The sequence below is a fragment of the Pithys albifrons genome, chromosome 20 (assembly GCF_047495875.1).
Source record: "Pithys albifrons albifrons isolate INPA30051 chromosome 20, PitAlb_v1, whole genome shotgun sequence".
Taxonomy (NCBI): domain Eukaryota; kingdom Metazoa; phylum Chordata; class Aves; order Passeriformes; family Thamnophilidae; genus Pithys; species Pithys albifrons.
In genome coordinates this window covers 13,400,213-13,411,595 of record NC_092477.1, presented here as the reverse complement: position 1 = coordinate 13,411,595, position 11,383 = coordinate 13,400,213, and the positions used below count along the sequence as shown (strand labels likewise).

The window sequence follows — 11,383 nt, the reverse complement described above, 5'->3', positions numbered from 1 at the left end:
AGCCTACGTTTGTATGCATTTTACTCTTACAAGGCAATTTGTCTGGTAATCTCAGTGTTAATTTTTTTCATCTGGTACCCACCACTGATCCACCAGACAGTTTTATGTAATGCATCTGAAAAATCCACATACAGTGATTTTTGCTTTTTTTTTTTTTTGCTTAACTTACTTTTCATTTTTTAAAAATAAATTTACCTGACCTTTTTTGTCTTTGCTATTAAATGTAGTGAAGACAATGTTTTCATACAGTGTCTTTTAACTTCAAAGTTTCTAAAGTAAATAGAAGCAATATGCACTGCATTAGAAAAAAATGTACAAAGTATCTAAATCCTAATTTTTCAGGCGTGCCAGAGCTGCATCTGTTTAAACATGTTACTTATATACATGTGTACAGTACAGGAAGCTGGAGTGCTTTCCAGAACTGCCTGGAGTTGTATCTTTCTTATTCTTCTCTTTCTCAAAACAATTTTAAATCTACAAAAAAGGTTAGGGGAGGTCACAATTCCTGACCCAACGCTGAACTGAGGTTGCCTGTACCGTCTGTTTGATGATCCGACCAGGGTCACTGAACTGGGGGTTATTACTGGCTCCCTGTGTCTATGAGGCACAGCCTATCCCAAACAATTTTTAAATTACCACTGGCATGAGACTGTCAGGAAGGACAGTAGCTGGGAATGTCTAGACGCTGCTGCCAAGACCAGCTCCCCCAGAGCGGAGCCACCGTGCGCGGAGGGGTCAGGCGGAGGGGCCGGGGAGCCGCCCCGGAGCTCTGAGCTGAGAGACAAAACTCCCGTCACGTGCCCCGCAATTTGCTCCAGGGGTTTAGCCAAAGAATTTAAGATAAGGAAATCTACAGGCATTACAACTGGGAGAATTTTTAACTGCTTTATTGCTTTCCATAGATTCTAAAACCGGCTGTCTGCTTTTATGAGCTCTTTAAATCACGCATCAGTGTCTCTTGGCTTCAGTCACAGTAAACTGTCTCTGAATTTATACTGATTCTTCTAGACTTTATTCTTTGTAAATTAGCATTATGGTATGATTTTAAGGTTGTAACAAAGAATTCTCTTCCTTCTGTAAAGCTGCAGCACTTTTCAGTGCAGGCCAGCAGTTCTTTCCCGTGTGTAAGGCACAGAGAGGTCACTGGAGTCTTTAAATAGGGTCTTTTCCCTATTCATCACTCTACTTAAGCAGAACAGCAAGGGAAAAGAGAGATTAAATCCACCTACTAACCCTTCCATCTCAGTTCCTTGCATTTTCAAGGAAACTTCATTGAGAATATGCTGGCAACATATTTAATAATGATAAATCCAAATTGATGTTAGCTTGGTGGTGGGTACAGCAATGGCACAACACTCGTCGGGCAATGTGTGGGCACGTGCTGGCAGTGGGGAGCAGCCTCTGCCCCTGAGCACAAGGTGGGGGTCAGGTGTGCCGGGTATGTGGGAGGGGCCACTCCCTGCTTTGCATCCTAATGGCAGAGTGAAAAAGCTCCTTACAAAATCCCATGTGTTTCTATGAAATCAGCTGAATGGTCATTATTTCCCTATGGGAAAGTAAAGTATATGAAATCTGGAGTGCTTTCATTTATGTCTCTTGTTAAGACCCACCATTTTCCAATGGACAGCTTTACTGCTTTTTGCCTTAGCCCCACCATCACACTGTTTCACAGTATCTTTGAGCTAAACTTACAAATCAGTGGCAAAAAGGTTTTTCACTCGCTTGTTTCCCAATATTTGATTCCTCAAATCCACACTTCCCTTCTGTTCATACTGTGACAGTTGTGACAGGTCACACAGCAGAACTTCAGCTTCTTGGTCCCTCAGGCCATCATGAGCACATGGCAGGCTGGCACACAGCAAGGACACCCCTCTGGTCACACAGTGGAGCAGGACCTTTGGGCAGCTCACCTCACCTGTCAGAGTGTTCACTCACTCACTGAGGGGAACATCAGTGCTGGCTCTCTCACTGAGCAGAAATCAGGTTCATACAGTTTTGCAGCATAAATTAATTTACATTTCAGTTGGTACCTTCTGTATAACTTAATAACAGAACAAAAAAAACCCCAAATGATGATACTGCACATGCTATAAACTTGTTTTAAAAGTCAGCAGTGTTAGGGTCTTTATCTTGCTCCCAGGAGGAATCCTTTAGTCAGGCTGTTACCACACCTGTGCCTCAGCCTCGGACTGAGGGTTGCATATGGATTTATGGAAAGAAAAGAGAGACACCTCCGCTCACAACTGTTACTACATCCAGAGTGTCATGAGGACACAGTGCTGGGAGGGGGATCACAGGTGCTTCGCTAGTCATAACCTTCAGAGGTCACAGAGAAACCTCTGCTTTGGAGTTTTCATCTCTACAGACAGGGCTGAGGTGCAGCTGGGGTGTGAATGCTCCCTGTGCCCTGCTGGCACCGTGGGCTCTTCTGCTGTCACTGCACTTAGGGCAGCACCAGCCTGAGGAATGCAGCTTGCTCAGCCTGCTGATGTCCTGGGAAATAAGAGCTGCTACACTGAGTTTGAGGATAAGTTTTACCTCTTCCTTTTGCTAAACTATATTGGAAAATTAATGCACATAAAGTAATGCACTTCACGTTCCCCAGGTAAGAGGAGCTCCTTCTGAAGGACACTTTTTTGAGACAGTCTTGTTTCTCCATTAGCTTATTTAATTTTTAAAATATCTCTTATCTGACTAGGAAAAAGATGCTTTTGTGCCCTCAGATGAGAGTTAAGAACAGTTGAGGCAAGTTATTTCACTCTGGCTGTCTTCAGTTGTTGGCCTTCATCTGCTGTGATTTTGAGTCCACATAGGACTACAGGTTAGTGCATCTTGCATCACTTTTTCTTACATGTTTTCATAACTGTGTAAAACCTCATTTTTTTTCCAAAGTTTGATTTGCCTGTGAATAATCCTATTTTAAACCAAGCCTCTTTCTTATGAGCTCATGTACAGCTTTGTGGGGCAACAGATCCTGTTTCAGAGCATGCAAGAAAAATTGGTCTGTTCCCCTTAAGGCAAATGTTTGCAGAGAAACGTGTTGCACAGCCATGACCTGCCTATTACTGCTTCAACCTGTTAAGGTCAGGATGTAAGTACATGTGCAAATAAGGAGTCTTTTGTGACTGCCTTCACTGCTCACCCTGGCAGCTCCTCTCTGGTGCATCTGCCACATGTTGGCCCAGGTGTGCCAGCACTTACACCTGCTCACTGTGCCATCCCAGGCAATCCTGAACTGTGTGGATAAACAAGTGGCAAACTACAGCGGGACAAACTGACCCAAAATGCTTTTAGAGACTGAGGGGCTGAGTATGCGAAGGGGCAGGATTTAACTTGTGCTGGTGCAGAGGACAGTTCAGTTAAAAAAGCAGCTGAGAATGAAGTGGAGCAAGAGCCCAGCCAAGAACAAAGATTCGCCTGAGGTCCCAGAAGCATTACCTGTGAGTGATGCAAGTTATGTAATCTGGCAAAGTCCTTCTAGTTTTGCTGAATGTGACACCTGAACATGGCATAAAATTGCATTTCTATAGAAGATGATGTCTAAATTTGTGAGCAGAAAAGTAGGTCTCTAATTTAAGGCATGGAATGCAGTTTTGATGCTTGTCTTCTAGGAATACTCTGAATACTCCAACTTGAAAAATCCCCTTGAATGTTAAAAGGCAGTAACTGAATGTCAAGTTCAAGACAGAAGATTTAGAATGGAAAAAAGGAACCTTATCAGCCACCATAAAACACAAAAGGAAAACACACAGAAATGGTGCTGTCCATAAATCAGTCAGTGAAACTTCCCAGTATCTCTGTCCACTGGACTTTGCTGACTGTTTCACTGTGGCTGTTTCCACCTTGTGATTCTTGCAACTCTCCGCTATAGACCTTTCTAGCTTTTAAGTATTAAAAAGTATGCTTTAAAGAAAGACTGGGAGCACTTTTCAACTAAAAAAATGGAACTAAATTATTGAAGCAATTTATCTTCCACTGTACATCAGAGTTAGAGAAACTCAAGAACAAAATTATTGCTGTTACACTGATTTTCATGCAGTTGCTGAACACGGGAAGAGGCACAGCCCCACTTCCTGGGACCCCCACTGGGCATTCTCTGGGGCTGGGACAGGGCTGCACGGTGGGATCAGGAGCCACTGCTGCCCCCACTTGATCTGGTCAGTTTTACTTACCTTTGGAAAACACCTCAAAACTCAAGTGTAAGGCAAAGTATTTGTGGAGCAAAGGAAAAATTCACATTAGTTGTTTTCTTCAGTTACAAAGCATCCTATCTACCTGCAAGAAGTGATACAGAGGCACTTGTGATGACCCATCCCAGAGCCCTGCCCTGCCTGCCAAGTGGTGGCATTGCCTTTTTAATTTTCCTCCTGGCTGTTGCAGTCTCTTTTAGTTTTTTAATTGTTATCTCTCCAGATCTCCACTCTTGTTCATACACAGGTTTTCTGTGTCTGATTTGATACATGAAGAATATTCTTGATGGGACGTATGTATGCATGTTCTCTCTTCCCAGAGGTAGTGTCTTGCTCTGATTTGTGTCATCTCCTGGGAAAATATTTCAGGGTTATGTATAGCTTAGAAATTCACAGTGGATGCTTCAAAATTATTGTAGTAAGTAGGGAAAATGCAGCAAGTAAGAGAAAAAGAGAGTTTCTCTATAGATTTCTCAGTCACATAATTGCAGTGATGAAAAAATACTCAACAAGAAGCAGAAAGTTGCAGGTTTATTGTTAGCAGAACTTTGAAAAAAGAAAGAAATTATTGTAAGGAACCTATAGAATAAAATTATAATACTTGATTGTATAAGAACAATTTTATTTTTAAATATAAATTTGGGAAGACTTTCACAGTTACGTCTTACATTTTGTACATAAAGTCACTTACATGCCAAGCTACAGAGCAAGACCTCAAAGGAAAAAAAAATAATTTTTTTCATAGTCTGAAAATCTTCATTGAAAAAAATTACAAATAAACCCATGTTATTTGTGCCTAATTGTAGTCTGAAAATCTTCTTTGAAAAAATTACAAATAAATATTTGTGCCTAATTGTTCCAACCTGAGCCAAAGGACTTTAGGCTGCAACATTTCATCTGTTGTTTTTATGCTTTTCTCTAATTCTCTGATGTGTTGGTTACCGTGAGCTCACAGCAAATTAAAGCTGGATGTGAGCATGTTTATAACAGCTTTTGTCTCTCTACATGGCCTGCAAACTAAATATTTTTTTACCAGCCATATAAACTGCAAAGCATTTTCAGTGTGGTGATAATTCAAAAACAGGGTCTTTACCTCATAGCACTGCCATAGTCATTTCACAGATTTTTGTTTCACTTTTGTATTCTGCTTTTGACCTTTAAAAGCACTTCAGTGTATGATGATATTTATCTTTTATGAAAAAATGTAAGGCTTCAAATAACTATTTTCATTCTTGAGATCATAAGAGCAATTTCTGTTGCGATGCAGATCATTAAGAAAGGCCAGCAGTCAGGAACTGGCTACAAATCCAACCCATACTATTTGTATTGAGTGTGATTTAGGGAACATAAGTTTGTTATTAGCATGTTTAATAAAAAGAGCCTCTGGGTTCTTCCTGTGCCCGACTATCAGATCTATCGACACTTAAGATGATAAGACTTGGTTTCAAGTCTAAAACATGTTTTTAAAGAATTTGTGATTACTGACCATCATAGTAAGCTGCCCTTATTTTTAAAATTAACTTGTATTATACATTTTAAAACAAGAAAGTGACAAGAGTCTTGTTAGATCTCATGCAGACTAAGTGCTTCAAAATTAAACAATTCCTCCCGATTTGGAGGGACAGCAAGTTTCAGACTCTTGCCCCCTTATCCTCCTCCAAAATATGACAATAGAGACTGATTTCAGCATGTAACAGGAATGCATTTGGGAAAATTAATTCAGAAAGCCCACAAAACTGGATGTACAATTCTGGCACCGAGTCATTCAAGAGCAAGAATTCTTAATATAACATGAGAGAAGTAAATCAAGGGGGTTTACCACAATTTTTGTCATGCTGACACTCCAAGCAGGAGCATCTACACTGCCCAGTACAGAAAAAATGTATTTTAAAAAGACTTCTTTCTTTCCTCATCTTCTTTCTTCATCACTAATTAGCAGTGATTGTGTGCTTCTACCTGTACAACTCATCCTAAATTACACTGCATTTATTGGAGAACATTTTAAAGTCTGAATTCAACTAAATTTGTGTGTTCTAAAATGTCATACTAACCAAAAACACTTTGAGAAGAGCAGTGATATTTAAAATGAAAAATGATGGAACTAAATGTGATACTCTTCTCTTCAGAAGAGTATTTTTCTCTTTTCACCCATGTCTTTAGAATACATTCAAATGTAATTTGAATTACAGCAGAGTATGTGGAGGATTTACTTTCTGTCAGCTAATACAGAGTAAACTGCAGCAAATAATGTATTTTTTAAACCTTTATCTCTTATCACTCTTGTAGTTTAGCAGATAAATTGGCATTCTGATTAGACAGTTTTCAGACCATTCAGTTTCTAAATCTCAGCATTCTAACATATCTAAATAACATATTTAACTAAAAAAATCTCATAAATTAATTTATTGGGGTGGAGAAGCAGCAATAGTACAAACACAGTTCAGCCCTAAAGATTTTTACAGTTCTGTTTTTCACTGTGCTTTCATACCCCAAACAAGGTAGGTAAAGCATCTATTTTGTTTCAGTGTTCAATCAGAATTTAATATTTATTCTTATTGAATCAGATTCTACAAAGTCTGTAATAAACTGATTCTTTGTTGTTAATTTCAACATGAGTGAACTTAATTTTTCAGTGTGCAAAGGAGCTTATGATAAGTAGTTTTGAATTAAATAGAAAACCCAGGGAGCAATATTTATGAAGATATGTGGCCAAATGCATTTAAAATGCAGAATATTTGTGACTTTGCTAACCAGTAAATCCTTCTCTATTCTCTACTTTGCTACAGCAGCTGGTGATTTTTCAGTTTCCAGGTACGGTATCAGCAGCATAGCATTTTTTTGTGACAAAGGAATATAAGTTGCCTTGGAGATTTTTAATTAACTCTTCTCCTCTAGCTCTGCCTGCTTATCATTTCAGCATTTATTTAAGCTTCACATCAGATTTTGGATATTGTTCTTCAGAAATGTCTTCTTAATCTACACAAATTAGCATTTCAGCAAAACAATGTTTCCATAATGCAGCTTTCATGACACTTTTTTTAAAAGGTGCAGTTAGTATTTCCACCCATTAATTCAGCCTTGGAAAAGAGAGGGTTCCTAAGGAGGGGAACCTGTGTGGATTCTGCAACTACAATAAATGAGTATTCTTACTTTGCACAAGAGAAGTGATAGTGATTACTTTCCTACCCTTAATCAGACTAAGACACTTCTTAATCACTTTTTATGATTTTTTCTTATCAACAAACAAAACTGAATAGAATATATTTTGATTAATTGAGATTATTTATTACTTAATGAAGTATTATTAATTTAACATGTAAATTTACCTTGCAGAATGTCCTGAACTTGCTCATTGCCATTTTGCAATGCCTAGTTCTCTCAGCCAAGTGGGTAAAGTTACATATTTTTCTACATGTGAAAATAAAAGAGAATAAAGCTGAAAGAGGCAGAAAGCAGCTTATGACAATCACATCTCCTGATGTCACAATTTTTCCCCCCTAAACTGTTGTTTTTAAAAGTCTGAAATTTACTGTCATCAATGCTGTTAATGCCATTCAGCAGCTGGGCAATTTATTGTTTTTAGACATATCATTAATGTCAGAAATGCTTCCAAGAATATAGAATCAGAAGCCCTTTCTCCCCTGAAAATGGAGGTATGAATTTGAGCAAATATGATTTACAGACACAGGGTTAATGCCATAAGCTAGAGGGAGCTCCACCACAACGAAATGCAAAGGTTCAGTTTCATTTATCAATGTGCTTCCCTGGCTTTGTCTGCTCCTGAACATAAAAGACCCAGTTTTATTGCAGATATTATCTACACCATTCTGTGATATGAATGTTATTGTCTGAACTGTTGCTGAGACATAAAACAGCTGAAACCCTCTACCAGCACCGTATTTATGCCAAACCTTTTGATAAATACACAGGTCTTTTTGTTCCCCATCACTGTCTTTGTCTTCATCTTAACACTCAGCCATCTTTAATGAAAATGCACCTTCTATAAATCCCAAACACAGAAATGGTCCCGAAGCTGATCTTGTGGCTGTAATTGTGCCAGTTAATGTCCAGCAGTTGGGCAAGAATTCTGGGGCAGCCCCGAGCCCTGGATCTGCAGATGCAAATATCCTCCCAGTTCAGTTATTTCACAGCTTTTTCTGAAGTATTTTACACCATAAATGCACTCCAGTGACAACCTGGACTTAAAGAGGGATCAGTGAAGTGAGGTTGGAGTGACCTGCTTTGGAAGGGCATGTTGTTGTTATAACTGGACCATTTGTTTGTCTCTGCTGAGCATCTCAGATACACAGAGATCTATTCCCGGTTCCAATAATCCTCCAGGAAACTTGTTACCCCTTTTGTAGTATTGGCTAAAGGGCAGTGCTTGTGCACTATTATTTTCAGTTGCAGTATAAGGATGATTTCTATTTTATTTGCGTCCCTACCTTGCCTCTGTGCACTTAAATTCCTGAGCCTACATTTGAGGACCTTCTTTCTTACCTCTCCTCTTGGTCCTTGAGCTCAGCAGATGGTACTGCACTAGTCATAGAGGTAATAAGAAAACACCTAAGATCTTCTCATTGATTTTTATTAATGAAATGCCACTTCAGAGAGAATGTAAGAGCTGAAGCCATCAAGGCTGTGCCACGGTCATGTGAATGAACTTTATTTTTGTCTATATTGGGTGTGTAATTCATGGTGAATCATTTATTAAACGCATTTGGCCTCTTTCCTGTTTGTGGAATACCCAGAAGCAAATTATGACCTTATTCCACTTTTTAGAAAAAATATTATTGTTTTTATCTGTTAATTTTAAAAACTTTCAAATGTAATTGACCAAATGTCTTCTCCTTCAGGACAATTGGTTGCATGGGTTGGGCACAGTGTTCTCATAGCAGAGAACACGGATCAGCTTTCCAAACAGCCTTGCTGCTGATGTTCTCCCTGAAGAAATTTAGAACGGGATTTTCAAATATGCTGCAAAGAGTACTTCAACATTTGCTGTGTATCAGCATTCCTGGGCATAAAACCTGGTAAGCTTGACCTCACTTGTGGGAAAAGGCCAGAACAAGGCTTAGATCTGGGTCTGGGGTTGGTCATTCGAAACTCAAGAGAACGGATTTGAAACTTCGTTTCCACTGAGAACAAGCACTTTGAGTTCAGACAGCTGGTAAGTTGCTTACAGCAGGAACCAAGTGACTGCAACCTTGAAACATGTAGGTATTAAATATCATTGATTTTCTAATTTTAATATTTATTTTCCACTTTTAGTATTTATTTTCCAACTTCCAAAGAGTCATTCTGTTTGAATGAGACAAACAGGGTGTGTTTTTGTCTCGTATTTATAGGAGACGTGGATTTATTTCTGATTTTTTATAAGTTATGGCACACTTATTGAGTTATTCCATACATATAGGTAAAAAATTGTGTAGAATTTTTTTACGCCTCTGTACTCTAAAAAAGAAGTCTGCGTGTTCTCCTCATGGCCAGGTCCTCCAGGATGCTGAGAGGCACCGCTGTGCTCCCAGGTCTGGGAAGGGGATGGAAGTCTTAGAGGAGGATTTGGTGACTCAGGACCCATTTTTAAAGCTGTCTGCAAAGAGGTCAGATCTTCACCTTATTGTGGTTCAGGGAAAGGCTGTTGTCTGCTTCATGAGGCTCTGGAGTGGGCCCTGGGTGAGTGGCAGATCATTCTCAATAAATATGCCAGAAATGTTTATCACTGAGAATTCTGACTGAAGAACTGGCAATAACTTGTAGGTCAGGATGTCTGTTTTCAGCAAAATGCCTGAACTTGCTTTTTAAAGGATTTTATTTTCTGTAAACACAAACCAAAAATACTTCATAATTTGTAAACAACCTCAGAGATCATATGAGAAAAAGGACCTCTCCTGAAAGTATTTTTTCTTACCTTTTCTCAACTTGGAATAAACTTTTCAATGCAGATGTTCTGCAAATATATGTTTTGGTCAGAAGTGGCAAAACAAAACTGGTGCTTTCCTGACAATTCTGAACTGCTGGCACAAATGTTTACCAACATTTGAGAAATTCTCTCTTGAAAACATTTTTATTTGTTTTTAAAATTAAATATTGCAGTATTAACAAATTCTTGCTGATCTTATAGGCGTATAAGCAAGCAGCAATTCTTGGCCTTCCTCCCAAGCCCAGCTGCCAGCTATGGCCCCAGTGTCAGAGCAGGGAGGGGATGGGGGAGTGATACCGTCAAAAAGGATTTCCAAACTGTAATTTTAGAGGCAGCTGTTTGCCAATCCTCAATTTGCTTACTGAGTTGGCTGAGAAGTCCTGCCCAATGCCTTTGTGAAGATTTTAACCAGTGTTTGTTCTTTGCTGTGTTGGATTGCCCTCGGACACAGCTGCAGGATGCAGCCCCAGTGCAGGTTCTGCTGCTCGGCACCACACAGGTTGCCATAGTGACAGACTGTAGAGACAGTACTTCAGAAATCTTGCTTTATTGCAGCTAAAGTGCATTTTGAAAGAGGATCACGTTTCAAGTCACTCTCTGTGTTTCATATAGGAATAAGCAGAATTATTGGCTTCTAGTAATAAGAATTAATTTGAACCTGTCCATTCCCCAGCAGACACTCCCAAGTCCTTCACAATGTGCTTTTCACTCCTTTCAGGTAAAAGAGGCCAGAATGTCCCTCTCTCTCTGTGTATCCATAAACACGCTGCCCCTCTGCTGCCTTCAGAACTGCCCCTGCTTCCAAACAGGCCCAGGAGTGCCATGTCACCGCTGCCTCTGACGTTCTGTGGCTTTCATTAGTAGAGTATCTTACTTCAGATTCCCTCAGTTTTTCCACATTAATGCAGAAGTGACAACGGGAAAGACTTCTGAAGTATTCCTGGCTGTGCTATGTCCTGATGAATGAACACAGTAACGGGCATTCTGCAAGCACAGCTCTGCCTGACCAGCCTGGACTGTGCTGTCTCTCAGATCTGAGATGGGCTTCCCCATGGGAACACCAAGACCCTGGAGATTAAAGCTGCAAAGCTTGTCAGCCATCCTCTCCCCTGCAGTGCTGGCTCCATCCCACAGCTGGGGCAGCCCTGGAGCTACCAGCATCCCACCTCTCCACTGATTAAACCCATCCCCACTATTTTCCCTAATAAATAAAATGAAAGAGTGTGCTGGTGAGGGGAGGAGTTGGGCCACAGCTTAGAAACAGGTGAAT

The 11,383-nt window shown here is 39.8% G+C and overlaps 1 long non-coding RNA gene across 2 annotated transcripts; it reads left to right on the top strand.

Annotated features, from left to right (window-relative positions):
- Positions 1 to 2,329: 2,329 nt before the first annotated feature.
- Positions 2,330 to 11,147, top strand: LOC139681276 (uncharacterized). Of its 2 annotated transcripts, none has more exons than XR_011699501.1 (4): positions 2,330 to 2,605; positions 2,699 to 2,821; positions 9,047 to 9,223; positions 10,832 to 11,147. It is a non-coding gene; the product is annotated as an uncharacterized lncRNA (long non-coding RNA). The 2 variants fall into 2 exon arrangements; XR_011699500.1 differs by lacking the exon at positions 10,832 to 11,147 and adding an exon at positions 9,681 to 10,104.
- Positions 11,148 to 11,383: the final 236 nt, after the last annotated feature.